This window comes from Rhynchophorus ferrugineus, unplaced genomic scaffold (assembly GCF_030347505.1).
Source record: "Rhynchophorus ferrugineus isolate W39M unplaced genomic scaffold, kcgeb_rfMv2 rfM4, whole genome shotgun sequence".
Lineage (NCBI taxonomy): Eukaryota > Metazoa > Arthropoda > Insecta > Coleoptera > Curculionidae > Rhynchophorus > Rhynchophorus ferrugineus.
The window spans coordinates 13,552,656-13,574,288 of record NW_027472583.1 but is presented as its reverse complement, the minus strand read 5'-3'; the positions used below and the strand labels follow the sequence as shown (position 1 = coordinate 13,574,288).

The window sequence follows — 21,633 nt, the reverse complement described above, 5'->3', positions numbered from 1 at the left end:
ACAACTGGTAAAGCATTCATGTGGCTAATGCAGTATTTTTTTTTCATTCGTTAATAATAAGTTTTGAAAAACTATACATTAAAAGACTCAAAATAATCATAGAAGAGAGAAATATTATTCCAGTGCATCAATTTGACTTCTGTAATATATACTGTACGACAGAACAAATACATAGATTAGCCAACAAAGCTAATAAAAGCCTAAAGGATAAAAAATATGGCTTCGTTGCATTTTTCGATATATCTCAAGCCTTCGATAAGGTGTGCACTGGACTGCATGTTAACTACTGAAATCATACCTCACAGACAGACATTTTGTTTTGAAACAGGGCGATGAATACACTGATCTCCATTCAATGTATTCAGGTGTTCCGCAGGGCAGTCTTCTTGGCCTATTGTTATATCCATTGTACTCAGCTGACCTACCGACCTCAAAGAAACACTACTGTTTCAACATATGCTGACGATATAGCGGTTCTTTCACTACGCATAACATTTATCGTTACAATCAAAGCAAATATCAGTCACAAGAAACCTCCAACTTCACCCTAACATCAACTTCAAATCCAATTATGATTAAAAATATAGCGTATCAGAACAAATGAGACACAATCTACAAATGTGACATTCGCCCCTTATGGAAGAACTTGCCCCTCAGTAAAAGTAAATAATTATAAACCACCGCAAGCAAACAACGTTAAAGATCTGGGAATGCATTTTGATCGACGTTTTACATGGAAAAAAACATATAGTGATAAAACGCTAACAGCTTGGGCGTAAACTAAATCAAATTTATTGGTTGATAGGGCGGATAATATAAATTATTCTTAGATAAAAAGGTTTTGTTGTATAAGTCTTAGTTATATATGTTCTTAAGCTTATTGGGACCTATGATATTGCACTGTGTGGTACTACTAGCAATTGTAACATAGATATCCTCCAGAGGTTCCAGAATAAAGTGTTGTGAGTCGTCGTCAATATTCCATCTTACGTGTGCATCAAACTGATTCAACCCGATATCCCCTTAGAACCCATAGGGAGTGTGATTTGAAGTGTTACTGCGAAGTACTCTGAAAGACTGATAGTGTATCCCAATGCACTCGCCAAACAGTTAAATGTGCGCGATGACAGTCAAGTGCGTAGACTCGAACATAAACTATCACACGAACTGATTAACAGACACGTAGAGTGAGATCTAATATCTATAGAATAAGTTATTTAGAATAAGTTAGGATAGACTTTACAATAAGTTAGAACAGTATCTACAATAGGATTTAGATTATAAGTTTCTACAGCAGATCACTTACTGAAGCGATCTTCTACATGTCAGTAGAGTTATATTGTATAATGAAAATCATATTATAATGCTTACTGCCCACAGGCAGATTGTTAAAGATCTAAGAGATTAATAAAAATAATAACAATAATAAAAGCATAACAGTGTTTTTATTAGAGTTATATTTCGCAAACATAAGATGCATGGTGAGGTAGTCGCCCAAATGCAATTTAGAAGAAATGTTTACAAAATGGTTTTGGGAACCTGCAAATTAAAGTTGTGTGGGAAGTCTGACGCCTTGAAAATAGTATAAATAAGATAGACGGGTTGTTTGGAATTTTACGCGGAAATTGGAGAATGCATTAGTTGAGTTTGAAGTGATTGTTGCATCTGCTGACACTGAATGGTGAAATGGTTTCTTATAACGGTAGAAAACAATGGACTCGTTGTCAAACACCTGAGTTAGTGAAAGGTGGAGAAACGTTAGAATTATTAGCACTCTTAGGAAGAGAGTATGTTAATAAAGATAATTTTCTAATAATTAAGCGGACGCATTGATTTGTTGACTCTACAAAAAATGTTAAATATACATGATCACACTATTTTTGATCGTTATTCATCGAAACTTGCAATATTATCTTAATAGTTCTAATAATACTGGAATAACCGAAGGTAATACAAAATCTCAAAGAACACTGCTTAAATTTAAATAAGTTCGTTTAATAATGTTCTAATGTACTAACTTTTCATTTTAACATCCTTCAAATATAACACTTAAGCCTTCCATTTTAAAAATTAGGTTTTGAATTTAGAAATTACACGTCCGTAGTCGATTTACGTACAAGATTGCTTGATAAATGCGTATTCGCGTTTAGTGGAATTTATTTATTTGTAGCGCATGTTACATAAAAATAGGCTTTAAATTTAGACTTGAAATTCTTCTTCCATGTAATCTTCAACAGTGTAAATGTTTACGTCTGCAGGTGCCCTAATTTTAGTTAAACAGGGAGGCAACATTTTCGCTAAACTGATTAATACAACGTGGGGCAAAAGTCCCCCTATTTTGATTGCCTATAACTTTGCCCAAAGAAAATATAACTAAGTTTGGTTTTCATAAAACGTTTATTTGGTCTTTACATTTTTATTTTCGTTGTGATTGAAAAATTATATCGGCTAAATTATTCGGCTCTTCTTCAATTTCGTGAAGAATATTATCTTTAAGATGTTGAATGATTTGGGACTTACTCATATAAACATTTAGATTTTCAAAAAAACCTATAAGAAAAAGTTTGGTGCTATTAAATCCGGAGATCTGTCTGGCCATGTTAAACCGCCACTTCGCGAAATTAGTCTTCATGGAAAAACGTCATTCAATAATTGAATTGTTGAATGAGCTCTGTGTGCTGTGGCCCAATCTTGCTGAAAGCACATGTCATCTACTCCTTACTCTTCTATCTCAGGCGCAAGAAAATTTCGAATCAGGCATTGGTACCGTTGAACAGTTACTGTAACTGCAACACCCTGGTTATTTTCCAAAAAAAAGTATACAGTTATATTTAGTGGATGTAATGATTTTTCATTAATTAATTGAGGACTCTGTGTTCCCCAAAACCGACTATTCTGTTTATTGACGTGACCACTGAGAAGAAGATAGGCTTGCTTCATCGCTCATTATCAATTTAGGCGAAAAATCTTCACTTTCACCCGACAGCATTTCTGTACTCAACTCGTTGATCAAGATCTCCCGGTAGCAATTTTAGGACTAATTGAATTCTGTTGTAGGAATGTTCGTCGGGTCGGCTAGTCGGTCGAAATGTGTGGCTGCCGCTGCGATTATTTGTCAGAACACTCACTACTATTTTTGGAAGGAATTTTCACGAGAACTGAAAAACACTGGTTTAATAATCACTTGTTTATTTCGATATTGAGTGATACATGTGGTCGACGGGAGAATTGACAGGATATTAGGTTAGGTAGAGGAAGTACGGTAGTGCTGTGGAAGTGATACTATTACAGGAGGATAGAGAAAAGAGAAGAGAGCGAGACATCGTCCTGATGGTCTTTTATATCCTGGAACTGCATAGTACCAATCCACCGGCGTTCCCAACCTTTGTACTTGTTGATGTATTCGTGGTGGCCTAAAGAGTCGTGGCGATCGCCACACTGTACAGGAACATTTTCAAATCAAAATACGCCTTAAATTGCGCGCAGAAATATTTAACTGTGAACCACGTCTCCAAAAAGTGTTTCTGGAGACTCTGCAATACTATCGCGCACCAGAGTCACATTTTCGGCTTTACGAGACGTCCGTTGTCTTCCAGAACGAGGCCTGTCTGCTGTCGTACCGTACTGTCGGAAATTCGCATGTAAACGATAAATTGTGATTTTGTGAGGCACTGGACTATTAGGATATATTTGACGCAATTTCCGCTGAGTGGTTATAATGGAACGATTATTTTTAATAACTATTACTATATACTTTTTCACAACACAATGGTTAAAGCGAAACTGAGCTCATAACGACACATAATCATGATGGCGCGCAATCGAAATGGTAGTGGCACTCTTGCTACACCTTTTATATAGATAGATTGATAAAGAATATAATCTTAGTTCATTCATACTGTTTCCACAATATTGAAAAACTATGTATATAAAAATGTCGTCAATGTCTACCTTCGTAAATTTGGCTATTTCTGTAATGTCATCACTAATACAACAGTCAATAAACAAACAGCAAGATGAAGGAAACACAAAATAAAACGAATAGATCAAAACAAGATAAGATTCGACAATTAACAGTAGGCCGTGAAACGAACTGCCCAACGTTACGATTATTTATCGTTCACCCCAAGCGAATAATTAATGTATCCCCCACATAACAAGGCGAACGCGATACGATCTCCGGTCGATCTCCTATCGGGGCGTCAATTCCAAACAATAAAACGAAGCCTATCATCGGTACCCCGGACCCCGGACCGAATAATTCCGAACACGTGTTCGTGGCCGGGTCGTAAAAGGAGCGCCGGTAGATGGCGCCGCGCGTCACCGAAGAACAAACGACGACGACGACGAGATGCAACAACATAAAAAAGAAAGCATTAAAACCGTATTAGATAAATATCAGGAGAGAAAGAACGCCGTGTGAACTGGATGGGAGTCGCATAATTCAAACGGCACACAAAAAGGCGAAAAAAAAGAACCTCGAAAATGTCCAACGCCCATTCATCCTCTGCAAACAGGGAACCTCTTCGATGATCTCAGGTATTCTTTATCTGGCCGACTGATCTGCCGAAAAACGATCGCTTGTACATTCCTACCTACATATGTTCGAGCTTTCGGTTTCGTGGTTTTTTATCTTGTAACATTTGTTTTGCATTAACTAAATTGTTTTCCCTTTTGTTTCGGTCGTCGTTTTTTTTTTGTTTTCGACGGTCGCTGGTTCGTTCGTGTCGGTGATTCGTTTTTTTCGCGGTTGTTTTTGTTACAGATAACTCGATCCTGATTTTATTACGCCACCCTCCTTGCAATGAATCGGTAATATAGTCTATCTAAAGTAACAGTGAATTCGCGTCATCAAGATGTAAATTACGTCGCTTATCGCAATTTGTAAATTTCATTTAATATCATACAATATTCTCCTTCTCATTTTATTCTAGTTAATCTTCAATGTAACAGGTGACTAAAAAACCTGTCCTATACTAGGTGGGGCATACCCCAGGCTGTAGCATGTCATCTAAGAATATATTGGAGAATATTATTCATCGAATATTATTTCTGGATTTTAACAATCACGTTTAAATAACAATCAGATGTAATATTTTAATACTAATATAAATAGGTTTATCGGTTCTAATGACAAAATTTTAAAAATATAAAACATTTATATTATCAAGAATAACTTTTTTTACCTTGTACTACTTTAACTTACTTATGTAATAATTACAATTCTTTTTATATAGGAATTAACAAAGCATAAACTACGAATTAAATAGTAAGTAATTAAATATAATATTCACTAATTTTAATTGAATTCACTCGGTTAAAAATTATAACTGGGTTCAAATTATTGAAGTCTTGGCAATAAAAATCAACAATCTCCATACATATAAGTATGACTTTTGGTACATGTGTGTTTAGTTTATCTGTCCTTCTTTCTAGAGTATTTTGAGCATCACTGCATCATATCAGCCTTTTGCAGAAGGTATTATCCAACTTCAGAATAATCTTCAATATATTTACTAATATTGTAGAGCAAGTATTTTGGAACCTTTCGATTTTGTTTTCCAGTAAACAAAGAGTTTTTGCTAAAAAAAGAGCCTATTCGCTAAAAACTTTCTTCTCAAATTTGTTTTGTGGGGTGCAAATATGGGGTTGCCCTGAAAATTTAAATCAACTAGTAATCCAACGCTGTCAAAACAAGGTTCTTCGATTTCGCCTTGAAACACGAAAAAAGATTACTAAATCATACTAACGTGGAAGCAATACAACTGCTGGACAGTGCATAGGATATCAGGAGATTGAAGCGAACCAAACCATACGAACTTATACAAAAATAAAAACATAAATTATAGCTATAAGTTATTATAATTTTATAATTGAGGAATACATACAACTTACTTGTGAATTAATCCAAGTACAAATTAAAAGTAGGAATAAATTAATTTATAATTAAGATTGTACTAAGCGTATCTAATAAAGATGTTATAAAAAAATTGTTTTGTTTCTCTCTCTTCCATTATTAATGGCATGTATAATAATGCTATTCATTTCTGCATGATTTAGTAATGAACAAGATATTGTTAGTGGCTAGAGTTTGGAATTTCTTAAGACACCATAAGTTTTACTTAACTTGTCAACTATATCAGCACTACTTTTGGCCTGATTTTGAAATATTATCACAGGTAGTTTTGGTTTACTTCCGATTGTAGAATCAATTTCGTTGTCATGATGTAACGACTACGTCAGATACAAGTCCGTTCAATAAAACAGTGAACTCACGTCATCTGAATTGTTGACGTTAAAACGTCGCAATGTTGCCGCAGCCACTCTGAGTTTTAGTTAGTTTTGGCTTTAATATACAACAAAATCATAATACAAATAAAATAATTAAACTGTTAAAAATAAAAAATTATATTATAAAATTAAAAAATACTGTTATAAAATATAATTTATTTTAACATTACTGTACATTTAATGAATATATTACCAAAGGACTTAAAACTACAATTAATTATACAGTTATAATAGCTTATATAATTATATAGCTTGTATCTATAATCATAATCACTATGTTATATTAAATGAATAAATAAACACCTTTCATTCATCAAAAAAAGGCGCCACCGAATGAGTGTAGTAAACTAGTCTTATTTAGAATGCATCATAAGATTAATCATATGTCAATAATCACTGACGCGCCAAGATTCTTCTATGTCACGTGCGAACTGATAAGCACCTTTGAACTAAAACTTGAAACACGATTACGCTAAATTCTAACATCAGTTAAGATTTTGTCCTCCTTAGCCCTTTGACTGTTTCCATAATTTGAAAAAAGGCAATAGTTCGATGATCGTTAAAATATCACAGTAATCCTGACGAAATTAATAGTTCAGACTTGTTGCTATGCATCTTTTATTTGCAACAAACAGTAAGTACACACAAAAAATATTACAGGCTATAAGTAAAATTAGTTATTAATGTGTATATTTAATTAATATGATTAAAAATGCATTGCAAATTGTTAAAGAACAAAATATTAAATAAAATATGTTTAAATTGATATTTTTTTTACAAAACATAATTGATGGAAAAATACTGAAATATCTTATAGAAATTGCACTTTTCTGGCTTTGTTTTTGGTGAATCAGTTATTTTCTAACCATTTTTGATTCATACTAGGTCGTAAATAATGCCTAACTATTGTTATTTAGAGAGTGATCTCTCGATTTTAGCTATTAAAGTTATAGTGAATAATATATGTAATGCTACAGTGATATAATAGTATATATATATATATATATATATATATATATATATATATATATATATATATTCTAATTAAATAATCTAATATCTAATAATTCTAATACGTATTTAACGAGTTCTAAACCATAATCTAAAATTTTGTCGAAATGTCAAATTTTGGGAATGGGAATTTTTGGACTTGAGTTGTCATCCAGCAAAACTTCGTTGAACTTAAACTAAAAAAAATCCTCTTTATATGCTTCCAATATTACTTATTGTAAGGTACTACAACTTTGGGCAGCAGTTTTTGATATTCATATAAAGTAAAACGACCATGATATATTTGTTTTAAAGTATTGATTATTATAATTGTTGTTAGTTTTTAACAAAATAAAATTGAATTATACGATCGCTTAAGGGTTGGTTTACCATGTTGTTACACCATCTTACTACACCATTTCTTATAATGATACAAATTATTTCTGACACCTAATACATTGAATGATTAATAATGACGGCTCAACGCCGCAAATATTAATTACAGCGGCTATTAATATTATAATCTATTTTAATTACTCATTGTACTTGAAATTATAGTCAAATATTCAATGCATAATATATCTAACTGCATTCATACAAATTGTTATTTATCTAACTAGGTATGTTAATATTAATTAATATTTTGATAATTTCATTATAAATATATTTAATTGGTCATATTAATTAATATTAAATACTCATTAGTCATGACGTTATGTGGTAGTATTGCAGTCGTCTCTCTCATTAACTTTAGCGGTTAGTTTACTAAATTTTATATAAAAAATAATTTAAAATAGAAATATGAATTCTCATGAAAATTTATCTATGAAAATTACATATATTACTTATCCTATTGAGCTGTCTTTCTTTGCCGTTTACAGTTCTTTTTCATTATGTTATTTTATTTTAGCAATCGTATTTGATAGTTACAATATTTCTACAATAATTGCCTCCACTTTTATTCTTCTTGCTCTTTTTATTCAAGCTCTCTACCAATAGGCACAGAAGAATAAAATTTGTGAGATTCTACTGTCTCCTGAAATTACATATAATTAAAATATATTTTATTTAAATTATAGCTTTCATTGTATTTTGTTTATTTTAATGTATATTTTAGAAATATTTAAGAGAGCCTGGTTCTAAGTCGACGTGTTGCAACAACTACTTATACTGGTAGTCACACTTTGACGATCCTTGTATCTTTATCGAGCGATATTTTAAGTGAGATTGATAGTAACAAAGTGGGTGACGTACATTTGTTGTTGTAGCATCTTTAAAGATACACGAATTGGAGACAGTACTTGTTATACTTAATTTTTTTTTAATTTACTGCAAACGAAATCAGTTATTTTAAAATAGCAATACCACCCACCTTTAGTTTTTCAAAAACAGTTAATTTAATCATTTTTTTATAATAATAATTTGTCATTTTAACATACAAATGACTAAAAGTAGTAAAGTGTGAAAATAGCATGGGAAAATCATACATATAGTCAATTCAAAATAGCAATAGCATGGGAAACGTCGCAATGTTGCCGCAGCTACTCTGAGTTTTAGTAAATTTTGGCTCTGATATATAACAAAATTTTAATATAAATAAAATAATTGAATAAATATTTTATTAAATATAATTTATTTTAACATTATAATACATATAATACATATATTATCGAAGAACTTAAAACTTTAATTAATTATACAGCCACAACAATTTATAGGTTAGAGTTATAGGCGCGTTTTTTTATGTAGTGGTATCCCCCGAAGGCCTAATCCACATAATAAACAATTGTATATTTGAGTAATGTATTTTACTTTCATTAGAGAGCATATTTATGTTTTATACTTAGTTCTTGTTTCTTGCGATGCAATGTATACCTGTAAAGTCATTGTGATATTACTATATTTCACTTTAGTTTGTCCTGTTACTATCTGTATACATCTTTCTTAATAAAACTGCATTTAATCACTGCATTCTCAACAGCAGTTAGTGTTATTTCTCTCCTCATACATGTTAACCAAACGTTCATGTATATTCTGAACAATAACACACATGCTCAAAAAGATTTCACAGTCTACAACACAATAAAACTAAAGTATATTAATTGTATACTGACCTTTAATGGTTTCCTCTTTCATCACTGTCTTGGTAATCGTCAGCATTTAATCATAAACTAACATTCATAAAGTTCTATTCACTCACTGTTATTTTCATAAACACTAATCAAGTGAATAACTAAGCTGTTTATTTCCATTCTATCAAAGACTTGCTCAAGATTCTACTATTTGTCAACTTCTTCTTCAATGTGTCTGATCGAGCTCACACAAACCCAAGGTGCTATTTTCAACAGTGCCTCTTTCCTGAATATCTTACCTCTTTTAATAACTATTTGCAAGACCCCATATCAACTCAATTGGATTAAAAATGCAGTGATAGGGAGGAAGATGTAATAATCTGTATCTATAACATTCAGTAATCTGATGTACTATGTGCCTTTTCTCAGCCTTATTTCTAAAAAAGTAGATATGGTGCATTGTACAAAAAAATAACTCATTTCTCCAAGTACTTTAAAAACTGGTTTTCAAACAACAGCAAAGACAAGTTATGGTTCATTTTTTCATGGTAGTCTCCCTTGGACTTAAAAAAACACCAAAAAATTCCTGTTTCCAGCATAAAGGACTATAATTGAAAGTTAAAAAATTTAACTTACTTAGAATAAAATCGAACTTGTTTTATGTTGATAAATAACTTAAACTATGATATATTTCATTATCCAAGGAACATCATCGATATGTTTAATTGTGTATAAATATCACGTATTACTAAAGTATTTCTAATTCTACTTTTAATTGCTTTTTTCACACCACCTTTGAGCTCTAAATGTACTTTGAATACTTCTCTCATAATTTTATATTTTTATCCGTTAGGATCTATGTACTTTGTACCTTCAAACATGTACAATATGTCTACAGCAGTATCAGTATACATTCATTTATTATATATTTTGCATACAAATCATGTTTTTAATAACTAGTATTAACAAGACACAAATATTGATATAAAAAAATGTAACATACCCTAGCACTGTTTAGGTAACTTATACGAAATACGTAATAAAACATTCCCTGCCATTATGCTAGCCTGGAAAATTACTTTATCCAGGTAATTTCGTTGATATAGTGACATCTAGAATGCTAAATATTGGACTATACACCTATTGGAGTTACCTATAACTTATAGCGATAATATTTCGCAATTACTAATATAAAAACTAGTGTTCTGTTATTTTTTCTTAATTTCACCCAAGTTTCTTAACTATATATAGCTAAGTAATAATTAAATCCAACATTGCCGTGGGATTAGCAAAATATATAAGGAGATATAGAATAATGAAATGCGCATGCCCAAAACAAACGAATCATATACTAAATCTGTTTTGTTTTCCTGTAGTGTAATTTTTGTTTTGGAACATTCCAAAGTCGACTTGGTAGCCGCAGTGGTTATAGATGCCGCTGAAATAGTGGCGGGTTCGAATCCCGCAATGGAATTGATGTATTTTTTGTTTGTAAACTAGGCTAGGTAAGACCGGATGTCTTTTGAGATTTTGTCTAAGTTGGTCAACTGCTATTCGGTAGGTTTAATACCGGGAAGTTCCTGTGGTTTGATCCGCTTCAATCTTTTGCTTGTTTTTCCAACAGTAGTATTCTATTCTTCTAATATTCTGACATTCCACCATTGCAGATAGCTAATTTTTAATTTATTTTATCAGGCTTTCATTAATTAAGATTAAGATTTCGTTACTAAGATTAATAACTTAGGAAAACATTTTTGCTGTCTACAGATAATGCGATTTAATAATAGCTGATGATTTTCTGGTACGTTTCGTAATGATTGGTGCGCTAAAATCAATAGTCATCGATCGCCGAAGTATCGGACCGCTCATTCGCGTTCGATTAAATAACAAGCCGAAATTGTTCGATGATGAATTGGACAGTGGTACTCATCGGCGGCCGAAAGAATGATTCAATGGTAAGGCGCGCAGCGTCCGACAAAAAGCCGAGTGCAGTAAACAATGGAATCGGAAACGCGAGAGGCTCCATAACGCGCTATTCAAACGGCCGAAATGGTTCTTAGAAACGCGATAGGTATCGATAGTACGAGCGCTCGGGTCCGTTCTTCAATGGAAATTAGCCAAGGCGTCAGACGAGCCGCCGACTGTTTAGCGCCAGGAGCCAAAATTTCAAAAGCGACGGGCTCTCTGTGAATGGACCGGCGGAATTGGAAAAGGATGCGCCGTTCTCGGAACAGATTTGCGCAGATTGTCGATTGGCGGATGTTTCAGGGGCAGAAGAAGGCTCGCTTGCGTAACCAGGCCCCCCTTGCATGACGAGAAGCCGAGGAATGTCTCGATGGGAACGGCCCAACCCTTGACATCTCTGGTATGGATGCTGGTTTCCGGAGTACAGATTTCTATTATGTCTTCATGGTATCTGTAACAGCGTTTGTCATGTATTTAACATTTTAACAACTAAAAATATTCTTGTTAAATAAAGGTTTTTTTGGTCAAATATTCTCTATTTTAACTTCTAATTATTTATTTCACTAATAATAAAATTTATTAGGCCTTTTTTTATGGTAATTTATTAGTTTTACAGGATTTTTTCAATTTCAAGCTTTATTGTGAAAAATCGTTACAATTTATTTGTCAATCGAAAGTCGCTACTTCTTCCCATATTTTAGTCAATTTTCGAAATCCGTCTCAAAAGAACAATGTATATATTGGGCCTATTCACGAATTTGAGACTCAAACCTTGGGTGCTGAGACAGGTCACGTTTGATCCATGAGGAAGTGGTCTACCTGATGTAGATTATCGTAATTGATCCAATTTTCATCACCAGCTACAATAGGATGCAAAAAACGCCGTTCAATGTATCTTATATTCAATCCATACGACATAAAATATCCAATCTTCAATTTTATTAGCTGTCCAGAACTCCCTTTGCCTTCAGTGTCAAAACCACCACATTTAAAACGTCGAAAGCAGAGTTCCCATGTAGAAATCTACGCAATATATTTGCCATAAGCTGCACACAGTATTGAAGAACCTTTCCCGAACCGAAATACAGATATTTTCAACGTAAAATGAACCATTTTCCTTCTTTTTGGATTTTTCTCATTGCATGTAAACGTCTGGAGATTGTTGATTCATCATAGGTTCCTTTTTTTAATTTTATTCGCCTTTAGAAAACTGAAGAGAATCAACATTTAACGGTGTATTAGATAATTTACTATATATTTTAATATTATTGTGATTTTCCAGTGTGCTTACGCTATTACTTGTTTTAGAATATTTCTATGATATTTTTATTGCTTTGTCTGGTACAACCCCAGAGTTGAACACCATAAGCATTAAAGAACTTGAACACAATTTAGTAAATAATCACCACCTGCAACATAAAAAAATTCTATATTTACTTTACTTTTTGTGCAGAAATCTACGTTGTTTTTTCTGGAAATTTACAAATTGATAACATTTTTATTTTTTGTCATTATTGGACAAATAGACAGCAATTATTTTATAGCTTATCCAATTATTTATGAATATAGAAAATCCTAAGAAATTTCTCAGATAATCTATTTCAGAAGATAGAGCTAATTGAACTAATTAAACGTATTCAATATAAGCTCACTAATTTTTATTATGTTTACTCTGCCTTTGCAGCACTGTATTATGCACATTTCAAACACAGTTCTTTAGCCACTTTTGCGAGTGACACAAGATCCTTTCGATACTAGTTTTGGAAGATACATGAACGCACAGAATTTATCTATATATCCAATTATATCATAAATATAATTGATAATTATAAGATAAAACCAATAATTTATAATATATATAACATGGAACGTAAAATCAGCATCAACTTCACTGTTATGGTAAATTTTATTATACCTGAGGTTGTTTTCGATTTCGAATTGAGATCATTTAAGAACGATACTGAAAGAAAAAAGTGGGTGTTGTTTGTCCTAATGTACATTTAAGTCAAATGTAGGGTATTGTATAAAAAATCTTTGGTCACTTTCGCACAATCGCTTATTCAGAATAACAAGTGGTGTTGTTGCAAACGTAATTATTTTTTACTTTTAAAAACCCTAGACATTCACCCAGATAATCAGTAACATCAATTTTATCCTCAAGTGCTGACTTATATGTTTTTTGTCAAACATCCTCGCTGTCACGCTCTAAGATATTATGATTGGGCAGCTTTCTATTAAAAATTCTGTTCCGACAGACACGTGTGGATGACGTTTTGCTTCGTCGCTCCTGTCGTCACTCATTATAACGGAAAAACTACTAGAAAAATAATGAATTGAAATAGATAGTGTATTGCGGAACATCCTGCGGTATTGTTTATTGCGTATTTATCGCCAATCTAACAGTTTTATGTGGTTATCGGGTTGCTCGTCTCTCATAAGCCCTAGTAATTTTGAAAATAATTGATACTCAAGAACGAAATTATAGCCTATACAATAAAAAAAGTTGAAATACGTTATAGATGAACATCGAATATACTACCAATTGCAGTTTGTAGAAACGTAAAATTATTTGGGTTGGTACTGGTAGGCCATGCTGTCAAATGTGTACTAAATTCTTCAAGATAGTAAAGATAATAATTAGAGATTATAAATGTCTGTATGAATGTTACAAAAGACTTGACTTGTAAACTAAATGTCAAAATTAATGAGTTAATAAGTTCGTAAAATATTATTTATTCGTCAACAGTAACAGATAACTAAAAATTCAGCGCTATTTTAATATTTCATCTTTTAGAAGAACATAATCACAACTTTATGATGAAGTTATGTTATATGTAAAAATTTTAAGAAGCAGCAAGCTGTGCATATAACAGGTTCCGTTTAATTCGCTAACAAAGGAACAAAAAATTGAGTTTAACAAATCTTATATGGAATTATTGGTTCAAGTTCAAGCTGATTATATAGAGTTACGAGAATGAGCGACTCTTTCATATCTCCATTCTGGCGTGTCTACATATCACAATAATTATTAGCAGTTATCCTAAAAAATGCAAAATTTTAAGTCTTTTCATTATACAAAAATTCCGTATATATTAAATTTGTTGATAAAATTTTGACAACGACATAGTCAAAAGTAGCTTTCAGTGTTAAAAAATCAAAGACACGAATTTATCAGATCCTAATAAAATTATGCCACTGAAGAAATATTCAAATAGATTTAAACTTCACCAACAGCTTTAAAATTCTAAATGTTGTCTTGGAATATAAGTATTATCATTGAGATCATTATAAAGATGATATTAATAGTAAAAAATTGTTGTTGTTTTCAACAACGTCAAAAACGATGTTCTTTAAAATATTAGGAAACGTTTCTGTAGGGGGGTATTTTCCGGACGTTCCTGAAAATCACGTTAGTGGTGGCTTTGAAGGTATATATATATATATATATATATATATATATATATATATATATATATATATAAATTAATATATTGGTCGTCATTCTCTGCAACTCTTTCCCAATCTTTTTGACAAAATAGCAATAGAGTGCCGAATGAAAGATGTTGATTTGGCAGTGAGAGAATCATCGATCAATTACGTACTTCTTCAGCTTTTCGAAACTGTATGACAGCCAAGCCACACTACATCGATTTGTAGATGTGTTAATCAAGAGGCGTAATGACTGGTGGGTTCCCTGAGTGCTACAGAACTTTTCATTCGATCTGCAACAGTGTATACTTCCCATCTTTACAATGTTTGTGACGTATAGCTGAGTGTTATCGTGCAAGAGACGTGCCTATTACTCTCTATTGCTGCTTTTATGATTATTTTAAGGTTCTATACTTTGCTAATCCTACCATATGCACAGCAATGCTTTATGGTCCTGAATATTCTGCTGCAATGTTGTAGTAGATCCACTTTTCATTGTCAGTCATAATATGCTAGAAAACTCAACTTTTTATCTGGCAAGGAATGAATCCACAATGCTGAAACGGGTCGAAGTAACCTTTCTGATCAGTTCGTGTAAGTAAAAAATTTGAAAGTCTCTCTGAAGGTACTTTGAGAGTTTGACCAGGGTTCGGAATATCGCAGGATTGATTATTCGTTCTTGGATTTTGAACTCTCGCCTAAGGACAATTACAAATATTAGTACATCCATGATCTGCCGAAATTTTAATTCACGCCTCTAAGCATCACAACCCCAATACTAAGCCCCTATTATCTATTCTATAAAAGAAATTAAAGGAATGGTGTAGAGGGAAAAGAAATACGATTGTTATATAAAAACGAGACGTGTTCAAAGTCAGACACGAAGTAAATTCACCATCTTCGGGACGTTCTTAATAACTCTTTTCTCCGCGTTAAAATTTATGACGGTCATAATAACGAGTGGCGTTATGTAATCATGCCTTTCTTTATTTTAAATAATACGACGACGAAAACGTCGCCGGGTCCGTAAGTAATAAAACGGATTTTTGGGTAGGACGATGGTTTACCAAAGTGGACCGCCATCGTCAACAATGGGGTTAATATTTTTGGTGTTTATCGTGTAAGGTCACGATGGGATTTTAAGGTATGGCTCTATCTTTCGATCTTGATGCGCATGTGATGCTATGCCTAAGCGATACGGTATTTTTTACGACAGGTACAGGGTGTTTCAAGTTACCTAGCGTGAGAATAATGAATGGATACTGGCCACAACCATTATCAAAAATACCGATACCTTTCTTATATCTTCCTCACGTACATACCATTCCCGCATTTTTTAGTTTATATGTAATTTCGTTTGTTCCTATAGGACGGTTTATTCACTGGATTTTGTTTTTGATAATTATGTTGAAACTATACCTGTAGTTATGTTGTAAAGTTTTTCGTCATAATATAATAACTGCTGATTATTTGTCGAATATCTTCTTATTTAAACCCTTGGTATTACTTGTAGCAGGTATTAAATTAAAACATCACTCAATAAGTCCTCAGTCTAATTAAAAAGATTGCTTAACAGGTCAGTCCGCGGTCCGACAATTCAGTTGAAGTCACAAATAACACATGCAGTTTCTGAATATATACATTTAGATGACACTATTGTTGACATAACTATGTGTCTCCTGGATAAACTAAACTAATGAAGGGTATGTAAAAATCAGTGTTTACTTAAATTAGTAGTTTACAAATTATAATAATTTTTACTGAAACAGTTTTTTTATTTTCAAAACAATAGGTAAAACTTAAGTGAAAGTTATCAGTAAACACTTCTATATAGATGCTTCTTTAATGCTTCCACGTTTGTATGATTAAATAACACGTTATTACATGTTTCGGTTACCTGGCGAAAAAAATTAGTAATTAAGAAGAACTGTTAATGTCGGATTATTAGTTGATTGGATGCTAGAGCGCTCCAAATTTGCCCCAAATTTGCTTAAATATGTTTTATAATTGAGCGATAACCCGACCCTATTGATTTTAGTTTAAGTTTGGAGTATATTTTGACAAATCAGTCCTTTATATCTGCTCTGCTCTTTTCCTAATGTCTTCTTTAATTAACTGTTACATCTTCAAATACATGTTAGATAATCTGCAACATATGCTGCACAATTCACCGTGTAAAAACCGGAACATTGTGTTATTTGATTCCAATTCTATTTTATACAGTAACTTAAAAAATTCTGATTGGAAAATAATGAAAGCAACTCGTGAACATTTTTCGTAGGTTTATTTATTAATATTAGAGCAGAATCTTTGAATTAATATTACTTATACCAATGAGATATTTTTATCAATGAGATAATCCCACATAATAAAACAAGTTGTTTATATAGTAATATGCTCGAAACCAAATACTAATCTACGTACGGGTCTCCTAGAATCAGCCAAACCGAACAAAATGTGTTGGCTGTTGAACAGACAAAAGAAAAAGACAAAGAAATGGTCAAAACAGAGGCGAATCAATCTCCATTACGATAATGTAGGCGCTCAAACATAGGCTCAAGCAGCATCATTTTTGACGGACCATTGTTCAGGACACCTAACGGTCCTGATTTTGCACCAAATTATTTTTCCCCCCGCATATTAAAGACGAGTTTCGATAATGAAGTGAAAATTGATGATTTCAAGTGACTAATTGGTTGTTTTCAAAAGTTAATTAATCTTTCGTCCTTAATATTAGTCCTTTAATTATTACTTTATTAGTACATTATTTATTTTGTAGTAAATTAAAACTGTCGATGCTGTTTGTTATTTATTATACAATATATTCTAATTAAGAGAGAACAGCACAATTTCTATACAACACAAATTATGAAAATTTCATTATTGTTCAATATTATTTTAATAATTTCATAAATTTCCGATCCTTTATATTATCTGTTCATAGACCTTATACGTTGACCTTATCCTCGGTCATAAATTTCGATTGATTTTGGTTTTTTTATTCTTTGAACTTTGAGCAATGATTTGATTAAATGTTTCAATAATCAGAATATTTATTGTGGGAATATTTATCCGACGCGTTTTAAAATGGCCGCTCGGATAATTTGGAGAAAGAATCCTTCCCACATGCAAAACGAATGAAAATATTGTTTCTGTTCTTGTATTTCGAGTATTAATTAACAAGGAATATTGATATTTATTCGTTGTGTCTAGGGGAACTTGGCTATATTTATTCGAAACTTAACTGAGCGAATGGTTGTTTTCGTCATTTTTGTCGGCTAAAAAGTAATCGATGTTATTAACCTTTGAAATTTTGAAGTTTTTTGACCTTTAAGCGTCAATATCAGCTCGTTTTTGATATGGTTTTTGATTTTTGATCCTGATAAAGTTAATTGTACTAATTGATGCTGTTGTTCATATTTGATAAAATGTATCTACACGGTCCTCAGGTTACACCAATTTTTATTTTGATATATGGCTTTTTTAATTTCTTACATAACATTTATTGCCACAATATATTTTCACGCAGCAATAGCTTTTCTCGACATTTAGTCAAAAATTAATCTGAAATCATTTGATCATTATACACATTTTATTTGCTGAATTTAACAGTTTGTCTTACTATTTTTTGTTGGAACAATATTATGTTTCAAATTTATTATAGTCAAGCAAAGCATAATGACATTTTTCTTGGTATCTTTAAAGATTCTTTTATTATATTATGATGTATATGAAATAATTACTATAGAAAATTACCTACTTTTACTGATGATACTTTCATTATGGGGGTAAAGACCGCCAGGAAGCAACAATGGCATTGCAAATATCAATAAATAAAACTAATAGAAAATCGATTTGAACTGTACTGAATCTAACCAGATCAGTTATATATTAGAAGGAAAAATCTCAATCTCAACTCAGCAAGACAAAGTAACGACACCGTAAACAAAGCTGCGCATGTAAAGAAGAAGAAAAAAGAAAACTACAAATATAATTTTGAAAAATATATTGGCTCTATGGAAGAAATTTTGCTCTGTCATCATACAATAAGGTACTACTGTGTAAGCAAATCCTGAAGCGCATATGGACATATGTCATCCAGAGTAAAATTTTAAGTAGCGCTGTTATTGATATATGGTACTTCATATATAGTGATCTCCACACAGTGTGTAAAATGAACACCATTAACCAGGCTATTAAAAAGTTTGCCGATAATCATGAAAAAAGATTTCTTCACTAAGACGACTAACAAGATGATAAAAATTTTTGGGCTGGCGTGGTGTGTGTGTGGTGTGTTAGTCAATTAGTTAGTAATTCAGAACTGCATAACATTATTCATTGAAATAGTATCGTTCATATTGTAATTTTAATAACATACCTGATATATTATTTAATAATAATAAAACTAAATTGTTATCGAAATATATAACAATTAGTCCATTATCATGTCATACAATTATATTAGACTATGAAACAAAGGACCTTGATCAGTTATTGATTGTATTTTTTTTTATTTCGAATTACATACAGCTGCTTTTGATTTTAAGATGATACATCAATCTTTGGAAATAACAAGAAAAAACATCACACCATAAAAAAACACTTAGGCAAATCTACTGTATTAACTACTCTTAATTACAGATTATTTGAGTCTTTTTTTTTAATAGCCACAATATTTAGATGAACTCGTCACCAGATATTAAATAATTATTAAGATATATAATGACAAATAATTAAGAAAACGAGTGCAGGTGTACTGCAACATTGTATTTTGTTTGTTTGTGTTTCTTTACCTACTCTCTTAATGTGATATACCACAAATGGAAAACGTTTATTTGTTGACGATATTGCGATTGTTGCTACTGGAGACAATAGCGAAGAAGAAACTGAAAAATTGCAACGTGCAAATAATGACAAATATAAGAGGTCAAAAACATAGAGAATGAATCAATGAGTGTAAATGAGCGTATAGTGAATTCACCAGTAATTCATATACCGATATATATATATATATATATATATATATATATATATATATATATATATATATATATATATATATATATATATATATATATATATAATATATATATATATATATATATATTATATATAATATATATATATATATATATATATATATATATATATATATATATATATATATATATATATATATATATATATATATATATATATATATATATATATATATATATATATATATATATATATATATATATATATATATATATATATATATATATATATACATATATATATAATATATATATATATATATATATATATATATATATATATATATATATATATATATATATATATATATATATAATACTAACTAATATATACGACTAACAAGATGATTAAAATTTTTGAGCTGGTGTGGCGTGGTGTTAGTGAATTAATCAGTAATTTAGAATTGCATGATATTATTCACTAAAAAAGTATCGTTCATATTGTAATTTTAATAACATATCTGATATATGTTTTGATAATAATAAAAATAAATTGTTATCGAAAAATATAACAATTAGTCAATTATCATGTAATTCAGTTAGATTAGGCTATGAAAAAAAAACAAAAGACCTTGATCGGCTATCGATTGTAATTTATTGTTTTTTTATTCCGAATTACATACAACCGCTTATGATCTCAAGATGATACATCAATCTTTGGAAATAACAAGAAAAACCATCACACCATAAAAAAAACACTTAAGCAAATCTACTATGTTAACTTCTCTTAATTACAGATTATTTGAGTCTTTTTTTTAATACTGACAATATTAAGATGCACTCGTCATGATACATTAAATAATTATTAAGATACGTAATGACAAATAATTAAAAAAACAAGTGCAACATTGTGTTTTTTTGTGTTTCTTTACATATTCTCTTAGTGTGATATACCACAAATGGAAAACGTTTATTTGTTGATGATATTGCGATTGTTGCTACTGCAACATGCAAATAATAACATATATAAGAAGACAAAAACTATAGAGAATAAAAGTTAATGAGTGTATGTGAGTGTATAGTGACTTCACCAATAATTCATATACCAATATCTTGAATAACAATATTGCTATAATGCTAAGAATCTTGAGGCAAAACTTCATTGGAAGGGGAAAAAGAAAAGAAAAGAACCCACATTAAAATGCAGGTATATGTGTTGGTTATATGGATAAAAAATGTCACCTTACTAAATATGGTTTTCACAGTATTTTTAATATTTGATCAAGAATATATTTGTTATATAACACTAATTAAAATAATAAAAGTCTGTGTATTAAAACTGATACTTAATTAAATGTAATTTCTATTAAATTTCAATAATCAACAAAATATTGAAGTTTAAATTACTATACTACTGAACATTATAACAAAGTATTATAAGTTAGAAATGTATTTACAATCATTAAATGGATTATCTATTTTTTAAAACTTAGGTCTATAATGAAAATAATCAAAATAATTGATACAAGGTTCAAAGAATAAAATGTTTACAAATTTCCTGTTAATAATTCATAATTTTTTTAATTTGTCTTATGTGTTCCATCTATGCAAATTACGTAATTAGATTCATTTTAATTGCTACATATTGTCATTACTTCATTTATGTATTCATATAGTCCTTATTTGTTATCCATATATCCCACCTAAAATATATATTGCAAGAGAAATATATACATCAGGCTGATTAAAAGAATAATTTTCTTATGTATATTACACAAACATTTTAGGTCTAAAAATTCTTCCTCCAAATATGCTTTGACGATACCAAGTTTCACGTCTCTTGAGACCCGTTTTTGTCAAAAAGGGAGACAAAATGTTCGCGAAAAAAGTCGATCAATACATAATAT

The 21,633-nt window shown here is 30.9% G+C and overlaps 1 long non-coding RNA gene across 1 annotated transcript in view; it reads left to right on the top strand.

Moving 5' to 3' along the window:
* The window catches only part of LOC143195204 (uncharacterized), a 68,787-nt gene extending 65,970 nt beyond the window's left edge, over nucleotides 1-2,817 (top strand). The window contains exon 3 of the long non-coding RNA XR_013005494.1: nucleotides 261-2,817. This is a non-coding gene — a long non-coding RNA (uncharacterized LOC143195204). The remainder of the gene's footprint in view (nucleotides 1-260) is intronic.
* The last annotated feature ends 18,816 nt before the right edge of the window (nucleotides 2,818-21,633 follow it).